The sequence below is a fragment of the Hemiscyllium ocellatum genome, chromosome 12 (genome assembly GCF_020745735.1).
Source record: "Hemiscyllium ocellatum isolate sHemOce1 chromosome 12, sHemOce1.pat.X.cur, whole genome shotgun sequence".
NCBI lineage: Eukaryota > Metazoa > Chordata > Chondrichthyes > Orectolobiformes > Hemiscylliidae > Hemiscyllium > Hemiscyllium ocellatum.
The window spans coordinates 76,211,429-76,224,180 of record NC_083412.1 but is presented as its reverse complement, the minus strand read 5'-3'; positions in this window follow the sequence as shown (position 1 = coordinate 76,224,180).

Genomic DNA, 12,752 nt, shown 5'->3' with positions numbered 1-12,752 from the left:
GCCAAGGGAGGTGATGGCCTAGTGCTATTATCAATGGATTGTTAATCCAGGGACCCAGGTAATGTTCTGGGGACTCTGGTTCAAATCCTGCCATGACAGATGGTGGAATTTGAATTCAATAAATGATGGCTGTTGTTAAGTGTTGGAAAAACCCATCTGGTTCACTCAGGCTCTTTACAGAAGGGGACTACCACCTTTATCTGATCTGGTCTGGCCTACATGTGACTTCAGACCCACAGCAATGTGGTTGACTCTTAAATGCACTCTGGGCAATAACTCCTAGCCCAGCCAGTGATGCCCACCTCCTGTGAATGAATTTTAAAAAGTAAGATTGAGCAATCTATCCTGGGGATAATTTGATAAAACTGGGTAGAACTAATGTAGTGAAGACCTATGATTACCCTTCTTGGGTTGCTTCTGTCTCCGCTCTGTTGTGTGTGTATTTAGGAGGTGATTGTCAGCTAATGCATCTTTCATTTTATAGGTAAATGCACTTTCATCTAGTTTACACTCATAAAATGGATTAATTAACACTTTGTACCTTCCCAAAATAGTCAATTCTATAGAAGCCTATAGGCAATAAGAATTTGAACATCACATGACCAGAAATCATCTCCACCCTATAGAGTCATTGAGATGTACAGCACGGAAACAGACGCTTTGGTCCAAATCGTCCCCACTGACCAGATATCCCACCCTAACCTAGTCCGATTTGCCTGCAATTGGCCCATATCCCTCTAAACCCTGCTTATTGGATACCCATCCAGATACCTTTTAAATGAAGTAATTGTACCAGCCTCCATCTCTTCCTCTGGCAGCTCGTTCCATACATGCAACACCTTTTGCATGAAAATGTTGCCCCTTAGGTCCCTTTTAAATTTTTCTCCCCTCCCCCTAAAGCCATGCCCTCTAGTTCTGGACTCCCCCACCCCATGAAAAAGAGTTTGGCTACTTACCCTATCCATGCCCCTCATGATTTTGTAAACCTCTATAAGGTCACCCCTCAGCATCCAATGCTTAAGGAAAAGCAGCCCCAGCCTATTCAACCTCTCCATATAGCTTAAATCTTCCAACCTTGGCAACATCCTTGTAAATCTTTTCTGAACTCTTTTTCTTTCCTCAATAGTCTGATCAATAAAGGAAAGCATACCAAATGCCACCTTCACTATTCTCTCTAGCTGCAACTTCACTGTCAAGGAGCTATGAACCTGCACTCCAAGGTCTTTGTTTAGCAACACTGCCCAGGCCTTATCATTAAGTGTATAAGTCCTGCTAAGATTTGCTTTCCCAAAATGCATCACCTCACATTTATCTAAATTGAACTCCATTTGCCCATTGGCCCATTCTGATCAAGAACCTGTTGTAATCTGAGGTAACCTGCTTCATTGTCCACTCCACCTACAATTTTGGTGTCATCTGCAAACTTAGTAACTATACCTCCTATGTTCACATGCCAATCATTTGTATAAATGATGAAAAGCAGTGGACCCAGCACCGATTCTTGTGGCGCTTCACTGGTCCAGTCTGAAAAGCAACCCTCCACCACCATCCTCTGACTTCTACCATTGAGTCAGTTCTGTACCCAAATGATTATCTCTCCCTGTATTCTGTGTGATCTTTGCTAACTAGTCTAACATGAAGAACCCTGTTGAACACCTTACTGAATTCCATATAGATCATGATCACCACTCTGGCTTTATCAATTGTCTTCCTTACTTCTCAAAACACACATTAGTGAGACATGATTTTCCACTCGCGAAGCAATGTTGACTATCCCTAACATGCTTAAAGGAGGATGTAGAATGCTAAATCTGAAAATGCTGGCGAAGTGTGGAAAGTCTGTCAGTATCTGGATGAGAATGAGATTAATGCTAGAGATTAATGCTGGAGCCTCCATTGGACCTGAAATGTGCCCAGATATCTGTGACTATTGTGGCACTCCCTGGGTTTGCTTGGGGCCATTGAGCAGCAGAGGTTGATGCAGGACTGGTTATTTGTCAGTCTTCATCCTGTTTGTGCAGTTGCAGGTGTCCTGATGATTGGTAGTTTCTGCACCTGCTACCTTTGATGTTGGCATCTAGGCATGAGGCAGAACTAGAAGGATAATGCCACAGCCTGCACGAATTTCTGCCAGTCCTGTCTCCAAAAATATATCAATATAAAGCAAATGTGAGAGTTAAGCTAGTGATTTCCAAAAAACACTGTTGCTAGTGTAGCATGGTGCTGTGGCTTCATTGCCTTTTGTTCACACATTACAGTTGTTTATTTCCTTTGATTCAAGAACAATATAAAACAGATATAAGATTAGCTTTGAGAAATTTAGCACAGAATAACATTTATGAAACATTTTTATGGATTTCACTCAAACTATTCATCGAAAATGACATCTCCTAGCCAAATAATAGAATACAGCATCTATTAAACACCTCCGAAAATTTAATTTGCTTCTCTCTACATCACGACCTTATAAAATCTAAGCAGATATTGTTCTGCCGTTTTGACTAAATGATTTCATTTTAATGTTGGAGTTGAAAGTGAAACTGCATTTGTTTTGTTTCATGTAATTATCTTTTTGCTTTTGTGTTGTAGTTTCTGTTGCTTTTAGTTAATCATCCTGGGCTAAAAAATCTGCCTGCAACATTTTTTGAGCATAGGAGTCAGCATTTGTTACCCACACAGACCTGGAATTTAGAAGAGTCAGAAGTGACTTTATTGAAATACATAAGATCCTGACAGGACTTTACATAAATGATTTGGATGCGAGTATAAGAGGTACAGTTAGTAAGTTTGCAGATGACACCAAAATTGGAGGTATAGTAGACAGCAAAGAGGGTTACCTCAGATTACAACAGGATCTGGACCAGATGGGCCAATGGGCTAAGAAGTGGCAGATGGAGTTTAATTCAGATAAATGCGAGGTGCTGCATTTTGGGAAAGCAAATCTTAGCAGGACTTATACACTTAATGGTAAGGTCCTAGGGAGTGTTGCTGAACAAAGAGACCTTGGAGTGCAGGTTCATAGCTCTTTGGAAGTGGAGTCACCGGTAGATAGGATAGTGAAGAAGGCGTTTGGTAAGATTTCCTTTATTGGTCAGAGTATTGAGTACAGGAGTTGGGACGTCATGTTGTGGCTGTACAGGACATTGGTTAGGCCACTGTTGGAATATTGCGTGCAATTCTGATGTCCTTCCTATTCGAAAGATATTGTGAAACTTGAAAGGGTTCAGAAAAGATTTACAAGGATGTTGCCAGGGTTGGAGGATCTGAGCTATAGGGAGAGGCTGAACAGGCTGGGGCTGTTTTCCCTGGAGGGTCGGAGGCTGAGGGGTGGCCTTATAGAGGTTTACAAAATTATGAGGGGCATGGATGCGATAAATAGACGAAGTTTTTTCCCTGGGGTCAGGGAGTCCAGAACTAGAGGGCATAGGTTTAGGGTGAGAGGGGAAAGATATAAAAGAGACCTAAGGGGCAAGTTTTTCACACAGAGGGTGGTACATGTATGGAATGAGCTGCCAGAAATGTGGTGGAGGCTTGTACAATTGCAACATTAAGAGGTATTTGGATGGGTATATGAATAGGAAGGGTTTGGAGGGATATGGGCCGGGTGCTGGCAGGTGGGATTAGATTGGGTTGGGATATCTGGTCAACATGGACAGGTTGGACCGAAGGGCCTGTTTCCATGCTGTACATCTCTATTACTCTATGACTTGACCGGGTGAAAGTTAAAAGGATATTTCCTCTTGTGAGAAAATCCAGAACTAGGGATCATAGTTTAAAAATAACATGTCACCTATTTAAGACAGAGATGAGGAAACATTTTCTTTCTCTCAAAGGGCTGTAAGTCTTTGGAATTTCCTTCCTCAAAAGTAGTGGATGCAGAATCTTTATATACTTTTAAGGCAGATACAGATAGATTAATGATTATCAAGGGGTTGAAAGATAAGCAGGGATTGGCGAGAATGTACAGTTGAGATTAAAATGAGATTAGCCATAGCTTTATTGAGTAGTGGAGCAGGATCAAAGGGCCAAGCGAACTACTTGCTTTCCTTGTTTGTTTATATTCTACTTGAGACTGACAGCACTTTGTGCACTTTGCAGAATTAGTGAATAAGGAAGGGCAGTGCACAATGTCAGACCCCAAGGACCTGGAAGCAATACTACAAGATGTTTAATGACTTCACATGGATGGTCAAGGCCACTAAACGCATCGTCATGTAACATATACAGAAAACCACTGGTTTGTGTGAGACTTGGTGCACTACACACTATCACACAGGGCTCGTGTCTCATATTCATATACTACAGCCTTGTACATAGAGATGTACAGCAGAGAAACAGACCCTTCAGTCCAACTTGTCCATGCCAACCAGGTATCCTAAATAAATCTAGTACCATTTGTCAGAATTTGGCTCATATCCCTCTAAACCCTTCCTATTCATATACCCAGCCCAATGCCTTTAAATGTTGTAATTGTACCAGCCTCCATCACTTCTTCTGGCAGCTTATTCTATATATGCACCAGTCTCTGCGTGAAAAAGCTGCCCCTTAGTTCCCTTTAACATCTTTCCTCTCTCACCTTAGACCTGTGCCCTCTAATTTTGGACTCTCTGGGGAAAAGACTTTGTCTATTTACCCTAATCATACGCCTCATGATTTTATCAACCTCTATAAGGTCACCCCTCAGCCTCCAACACTCCAAGGAAAACAGCCCCAGCCTATTCTGCCTTTCCCTTTGGCTAAAATCCTCCAACCCTGGCAACATTCTTGTAAATCTTTTCTGAACCCTTTCAAATTTCACAACAACTTTCCAATAGGAAGGAGACCAGAATTTCCCATAGTATTTCAATAGTGGCCTAACAAATGTGCAGTACTGCCTCAACATGACTTCCTAACTCTGATACTCAAAGCACTGACCAATCAAGGAAAGCATTCTAAATGCCTTCTTCATTATCCTAACTACCTGCAACTTCATTTTCCAGGAACTATGAACCTGCCCTCCAATGTCTCTTTGTTCAGCAACACTCCACAGGACTTAATACTATTAAATGTATACGTCCTGCCCTGATTTACCTTTTCAAAATGCAGCACCTCACATTTATTTGAATTAAACGATATCTGCAGCTTTTTGTCCCATTGACTCATCTGATCAAGATCTCATTGACTCTAAGGTAACCTTCCTCGCTGTCCACTACACCGCCAATTTGGGTGTCATCTGCAAACTTAATAACTATATTTCCTATGTTCACATTCAAATCATTTATATAAATGATGAAAAGCAGTGGACCCAGCACCAATCCTTGTGACACACCACTGGTCATAGGTCTCCAGTCTGAAAAGCAACCCTTCGCCACTACAGTCTTCTACCTTTGAGCCAGTTCTGTGTGCAAATGGCTAGTTCTCCCTGTATTCTGTGTGATCTAACCTTACTAGCCAGTCTCCCATGAGGACCTTTGTTGAATGCCTTACAGAAGTCCATGTAGGTTCACATCTGCTGCTCTGCCCTCATCAATCCTCTTTGTTATTTCTCCAAAAAACTCAATCAAGTTAGTAAGACATGAATTCCCATACACAAAGCCATGTTGACTATCCCTAATCAGACCTTGCCTTTCCAAATACATTCAAATCCTGTCCCTCAGGATTCCCTCCACCAACTTACCCACCATTGATGTCAGGCTCACCGATCTATTGTTCCATGGTTTATCCTTACCATCTTTCTTAACCAGTGGCACCATGTTAGCTAACCTCCAGTCTTCTGGCACCTCTCCTGTGACTATCGATGATACAAATATCTCAGCAAGGGGCCCAGCAATCACTTCCCTAGATTCCCACAGAGTTCTTATGTACACCTGATCAGGGGGTCACGGGCATTTATCCACCTTTATGTATTTTAAGACATCCAGCACCTCCTCCTCTGTAAAATGGATATTTTGTCAAGATGTTTTTATTTATTTCCCTATGTTCTCTGTATTGCACATTCTTCTCCACAGTAGACACTAATTCAAAATAGTTGTTTAGTATCTCCCCCATCTTCTGTAGTTCCACACATAGGCCACTTTGCTCATTTTAACGGGTCTTATTCTCTCCCTTGTTACCCTTTTGTCCTTAAATATTTGTAGAATCCCTTTGGATTGTCCTTAATCCTATTTGCCAAAACTATCTCAAGTCCCCTTTTTGACTTCCTTATTTCCCTGTTAATTATACTCTGACTGCATTTATAATCTTCTAGGGATTCATTTCGATTTCTGCTGTTTAAACCTGACATATGCTTTCTTCTTTATCTTAACCAAAACCCTCAGTTTCTCTTGCATTCTGCATTCCCTACACTTACCAGCCTTGCCCTTCACCCTAATAGGAACATACTGTCTTTGGACTCGTGTTATCTTAGTTTTGAAGACTTCCCATTTTCCAGCTGTCCCTTTACCTGTGAACATCCACTCCCAAACAACTTTTGAAAGTTATTACCTAATGTCATTAAAATTGGCCTTTCTCCAATTTAGAGCTTCAACTTTTTGATCCAGTCTCTCCTTTTCTATCACTATTTTAAAATCAGTAGAATTATGGTCACTGGTCCTAAAGTGTTCCCCCATGGAGACTTCAGCCACCTGCCCTGCCTAATTTCCCAAGAGTAGGTCAAGTTTTGCATCTTCTCTAGTAGATACATCCAAATATTGAATCAGAAAGTTTTCTTGTACACACGTAACAAATTTATCCACATCCAATCCCTTAACATATGGCAGTCCCAGTCTATGTTTCGAAATTTAAAATCCTGTACCATAACCACCCTATTATTTTTACAGATAACTGAGACCTCCTTACAAATTTGTTTCTCAATTTTCCACTGACGACTGGGAGGTGTATAGTGCAATCCCAAGAAGATGATAATCCCTTTCTTATTTCTCAGTTCTGCCCAAATAACATCCCTGGACATATTTCCAGGAATATCCTTCCTATGTTACAGACGTAATGTTATCCCTAATCAAAAACACCACTTCTCCTCTTGTCCCCCTTTCGATCCTTCTAATGCCATCTATACCCTTAAACATTAACCTGTCAGTCTTGCCCATCCCTGAGCCACATCTCTGTAATTGCCATGATATCCCAGTCCCATATTCCCAGCTATTTCCTGAGTTCATCTGCCTTACCTGTTAGGCCTCTTGCATTGAAATAAATGAAGTTTAATTTATCAGTCCCACCTTGTTCTTTGCTTTGTTCCTGCCTGCCCTAACTGTTGACTTATTCATTTTCCCAACTGTATCAGTCTCCAACTGATCTCTTTCCTCACTAACTCCCTGGGTCCCAAACCCTTCTCCCCACCTTCCTAGTTTAAATCCTCCCAAGCAACTCTAGCAAATCTCCCTGCCCGTATATTTGTTCCCTTCCAATTCAGGTGCAATCTATCCTTCCTGTACAGGTCAAATCTACCCCAGAAGAGATTCCAATGATCCAAAAATATGGACCCTTCTCCCTTGCACCAGTTCCTCAACCACACATTCATCTGCTCTATCCTCCTACTCCTATCCTCACAAGCTTGTAGCATCGGGAATAATCCAAATATTACTACCCTCGAGGGTCTACTTTTTAACTTCTTGACTAACATACTATATTCTCGCCTCATAATTTCATCTTTTCACTTCCTGTGTCATTAGTTCCCATGTGCACAATAACACATTTGGGGTGGCACAGTGGCTCAGTGGTTAGCACTGCTGCCTCACAGTGCCAGGGACCTGGGTTTGATTCCAGCCTCACGCAACTGTGTGGAGTTTGCACATTCTCCTCGTATCTGTGTGAGTTTCCTCTGGATGCTCTAGTTTTCTGCCACAATTTCAAGATGTGCTGATTAGGTGAATTGGCCATGCTAAAATGCCCATAGTGTTCAGGGTTGTGTTAGTTAGGGATAAATATACAGTAATAGGTAGGGGAATGGGTTTGAGTGGGATACTGCTCAAAGGGTCGGTGTGGACTTGTTGGGCCGATGGACCTGTTATCACAATGTAGGAATTCTATGATCTAGATTAGGATATCTGGTTGGAATGGACAAGTTAGATTGAAGGGACTGTTTCCATACTGTACACCTCTATGAAGTAATTTGATGTTGTTATCTTTAAAAAGAAAGACATCCTGCTGGCCCTTCTCCCCTTTGAGAATATTTCGGACCCTCTCTGAGATGTCTTTGATCCTGGTTCCAGGGAGGCCACATACCATTCTGATGTCTTGCTGTCAGCTAGAAAGGTCTGTCTGTGCCTGTGACCAGAGCGTCCACTATCACAATTGATCACTTGGAACCTGACGTACCCCTTGCTACATTAGGGCCAGCCTTGGTACTGAAAACCTAGTTGTTTGTGCTACATTCTCTTGGGAGTCCACCAGCCCTTATATTCTCTAAAACAGCATACTTGTTTGAGATGTGGAGAGCCACAAGAGACTCCTGCACTACCTGCCTCCCTCTCCTACCTTTCCTGGAGATAACCCACCTACCTGAGTGTATCTTCAGTTTATTTCCCTCCTTGCAACTGCCATTCATCATACCCTGTAGTTCCTGTAAATTCTTTATTGCCTCTAACTGCCACTCCAACCGATCCATGCGATCCGATAAGATTCACAGCTGAACACACTTCCTGCAGACATAATCATCAATAACATGGAAACTCTCCCTAATCTTCCACATCTGACCGGAAGAGCACATTACTCTACTAAAGGCCATCTTTGCACTTTAACAATGTATCATCCCAGAAAATAAACATCTAACTGCTCTAAGAAACATTGCTCCAGGCTAGCTTAATACTTATGTTTTATATTTTTAATGTTTACTCAAGAGACAGATCTCAGTAAAAACTAATAACAAAAAATGAACCCACTCTATTCACTGTTGTGGATTTTTTAAAAAAACAGGAAGGTTACACTTTAAAAGTATCCACTGAGCTGCTCCCCTGCAGTGAGCTCCCCCACACAGGTTTCTCCAAGGCCAGCTGTGAATCTTGTTGTTTGTTTCTATCGATGTCAGCTTCGTACCTATCTTTCACTGTCGCTTTCAAAAATATCTGACTTTCAGTTATGGCAGGCTAAGCGTACACTCATAGACAATAACTACTGCAACTTTCTTTCAGGAGACCTACATTAGAAGGTAGGGCTGGCTAATAAATTGTTTCCAAGGAAAGGGTAGGAGGTTACGTGAGCTACATATTTGACTGGATAGTAATATTCCCAATGGTGTTGGTTCCCTTCATCAATAGGGAGAAAAGTAGAAATTGCAAGAGCTACCATTCCAGCCATACAGTCAGGCCACAGCAAAAGATTGGAGTATAAGCTCACCGGATGGCAAGGTCAATTATAATCAAGGGATTCTGATAAGGACTTCCATGGTGAACCTTGCTCAGAGAGTAAGAGAATGTGGATATTATGCTTTGGGGTGAGTGATGGAGGTGGGATACACTGAATAGTCAGAGATGGGTGGTATGATTTGCATTAAGTCCTTAGAAATCCTTCATTGACCTTCGTGGTATTTGTGTGTAGAAGGATGTTGTCACCAATCCTCTTTTCTTGACTGGGTATATTTAATGTATAATCAAATATATTGAGTCTAAACTAGAGGTGGCTCTTCTCTTAGTTTATTGCAATTAAGTACAAGCTATTTAGCTAGTTTGATATATTTTGCTCTGCTGAGCAAACTAGCTGAAGGCTGTTGGCATGTACCTACTTCTGGTTTAGAAGTCTTGGATTCCAGACCTACCTGCCCCAGAAGTCATGACACATTTGAACAAATTAGTTCAAATGTCCACGAGAATATCTATGGATATGTCTTCACTGCATGAGATCCTAATCTGATCTGTCTTAATTAAACCTAAACAGATACACTATCATTAGATTGACTAGAGCTCAGTGCAATCTCCAACATTAAAGCTCTCAGAACAATTAGCTTACACAGCATCTCCCATTAAGACACTGATTTTACAAATTCAGGCAGTTTCACAATTCTCCCAGGACACTTTTTTCAGACCTAGATGGTTAGTAGGTCTTTTGCTTAAGCCCTTGTTCTGTTTTTAAACTTGTGTGGATCGCAAGGTCTCTCTGCACTGGAGGATCTTGCATTTCGTTCACTGAGGATTTTGTTCCTGCTGAACCAGATAGTCAATCATGACATTATCTGGAAGGTCCTTGATGTCCTCATGAATTTTTGTCAAATGCAGCTGCTTTGTTGAGCCAAGTGTTTTATTTTTTGCATTAGCCTTGATTTCTAATTCAGGCAAATTCTTCTTGACTGTATCCTAGATCTCTGTATCTGATATTGTGAACACTGGTTGGTCCCAGTTCACTGTTGGGAGTAGTATGCAGCCCGTTTTCAATCTTTAAGCAAATATTTATTTTCAACCTGCTGGTAGAATTGTGTTGAACTAAGTAAACCCTTTATTTCACCTGTATATTATGTTGAACATCTTCATTTGCCCTCTGTGATTATCTTACTGGTGAACCCAACTCATTCGCATATCAGGTATGACAGAGAGCGATGCAAAAGAGATGGGGAGTTTATTTATTGATTAAGGAGAATGTCACACTGCACTAAGAGAGGACATCTTGGAGGGCTCATCCAGCAAGGCTGTAAGAGTAGAACTCAGAAATAAGACAGAGTGCCATGGTGGCTCAGTGGTCAGCACTGCTGCCTCACAGTGCCGGGGACCTGGGTTCAATTCCAGCCTTGGGCGACTGTCTGTGTGGTGTTTGCATATTTTTCCCTGTGTCTGTGTGGGTTTCCTCCCTCAATCACAAAAGATGTGTAGGTTAGGTGAATTGGCCATACTAAATTGTTCAGAGTGTTCTGCGATGTGTAGGTTGGTAGGGGAATGGGTCTGGGTGGGTTATTCTTCAGAGGGTCGGTGGAGAGTTGTTGGGCCAAATGGCCTGTTTCCACACTGTAGGGATTCTATGATGATTATGAAGGGGTTAGACAATAGGCCTTCCCATAAAGGAACAGGTAGTAAACACAGCATGGTTGTTGTAGTGGGTGATCTTAATTTCCCCCATATTGTCTGGGATTTCTTTGGTGCTAGAGCTTAGAAGGGGCAGAACTTGTTAAATGCATCCAGGAAGCTTTATTGAAATATAGATTTTCCAACTAGGGAAGGGGCCATACTTGACCTTATGTTGGGGAATGAACCTGGCCAGGTAACCAAAGTTTCAGTGAGGAACTATTTTGGGAACAGTGATCATAATCCTGTAAGTTTTAAGATAGTTATGGATAAGGATAAGTCTGGTCCACAGGTGAAAGATCTCAGTTGGGGGAAGACCAATTACAACCACATTAAAAGGAACTAGAAAAATTAGAATTGGGATTGTTTGAGGGTAAATTCACATCTGATATATGGGAGTTTTTTTAAAGATCAGAATTCAGGACCAACATACTGCTGTGAAGATGAAAAGTAAGGATGATAATATTTCAAAACCCTGGTTGATAAGAGATATTGAAAGTTTTGTCAACAAGAAAAAGGTGGCAAACGTAAGATTAAGAAAACTGAAATCAGACAAGGCCATTGAAGAATATAAAGGAAGTAAGAAAGAACCTAAACAAGGGATAATGAAGCCTAAAAGGGGCCATGAACTGTCCTTGGGGAATAGGATTAAGGAGAATCATATAACATTTTATACATATATTAGGAGCAAGAGAGTAACTAGGAAAATGATGGGTTGACTCTAGGACAAAGGAGAGAATTTATAAGTAGAGCCAGGAGACGTGGGTGAGCTGTTTAATGAGTACTTTGCAATTCATTCACCAAGGAGAAGAAAATGGATGATGGTAAGAATATGGAGGGATATGTTGACATTCTAGGGCAATTCACTATTAAGGAGAAGTAGTCAAGTGTCATGAAAAAGATTAAGATGGATAAGTCTAGGACTTAATGCGATCACAAGATACTGTGGGAGGCAAGCAAGGTGATTTCAGAGGACTTCACAGAGATCTTTGTATCCTCTTTTGTCACAGATGAGGTCCCAGATGACTGGAGAACAGACAATGTTGTTTCTTTATTCAAGAAGGGCAATGGCGATAATCCATGAAATGATAGGCTGATGGGCCTAACAGCAGTGAAAGGGAAATCATAGGACAAGATTCTTAGGAAAGGATTTACTCACATTTGGAAAGAATGGGCCCACATTTGGAAAGAATCAATGGGGGAGCTCTTGTCTTACAAATTTGATTGTGAATTTTGAGGATGTGATCAAGATGGTTGACGAGGATGGGGCCACAGATGGTGGGTATATGGACTTTACTAAAGCATTTGACAAGATCCCTCATGGTAAGTTGGTCTAGATGATTACTTAGCATGAGATCCAAGGTGAGTTGGTAAGTTGGATACAACATTAGCTTGGTCATTGAAGACAGAGGATAGTTATAGAGGGGTGCTTTTCTGACCAGACGTCTGTGACCAGTGGTGGTCCACAATCAGTGTTGGGACATTTGCTTTTTTAAAAAAAATATGTATATAAATAAATGATTTGGATGAAAATATAGATGGTCTAATAAGCAAGTTTACAGACAACACAAAAATGGTGGAGTTGTGGAAAGTGAGGAAGGTTGTCAAAGGATACAGCAGGCTATAACTCACTCAGAAAGTTGAGTGGAGAAATTATAGATGGAATTTAATCTGGAGAAGTGTTTGGTAATGCATTTTGAGAGGTCAAATGGAAGAGGAAAGTATACTCTAAATGGCCAGACTCTTATAGAAAGGGATCTTGGAGTTCAAATCCATAGCTCCATGAAAGTG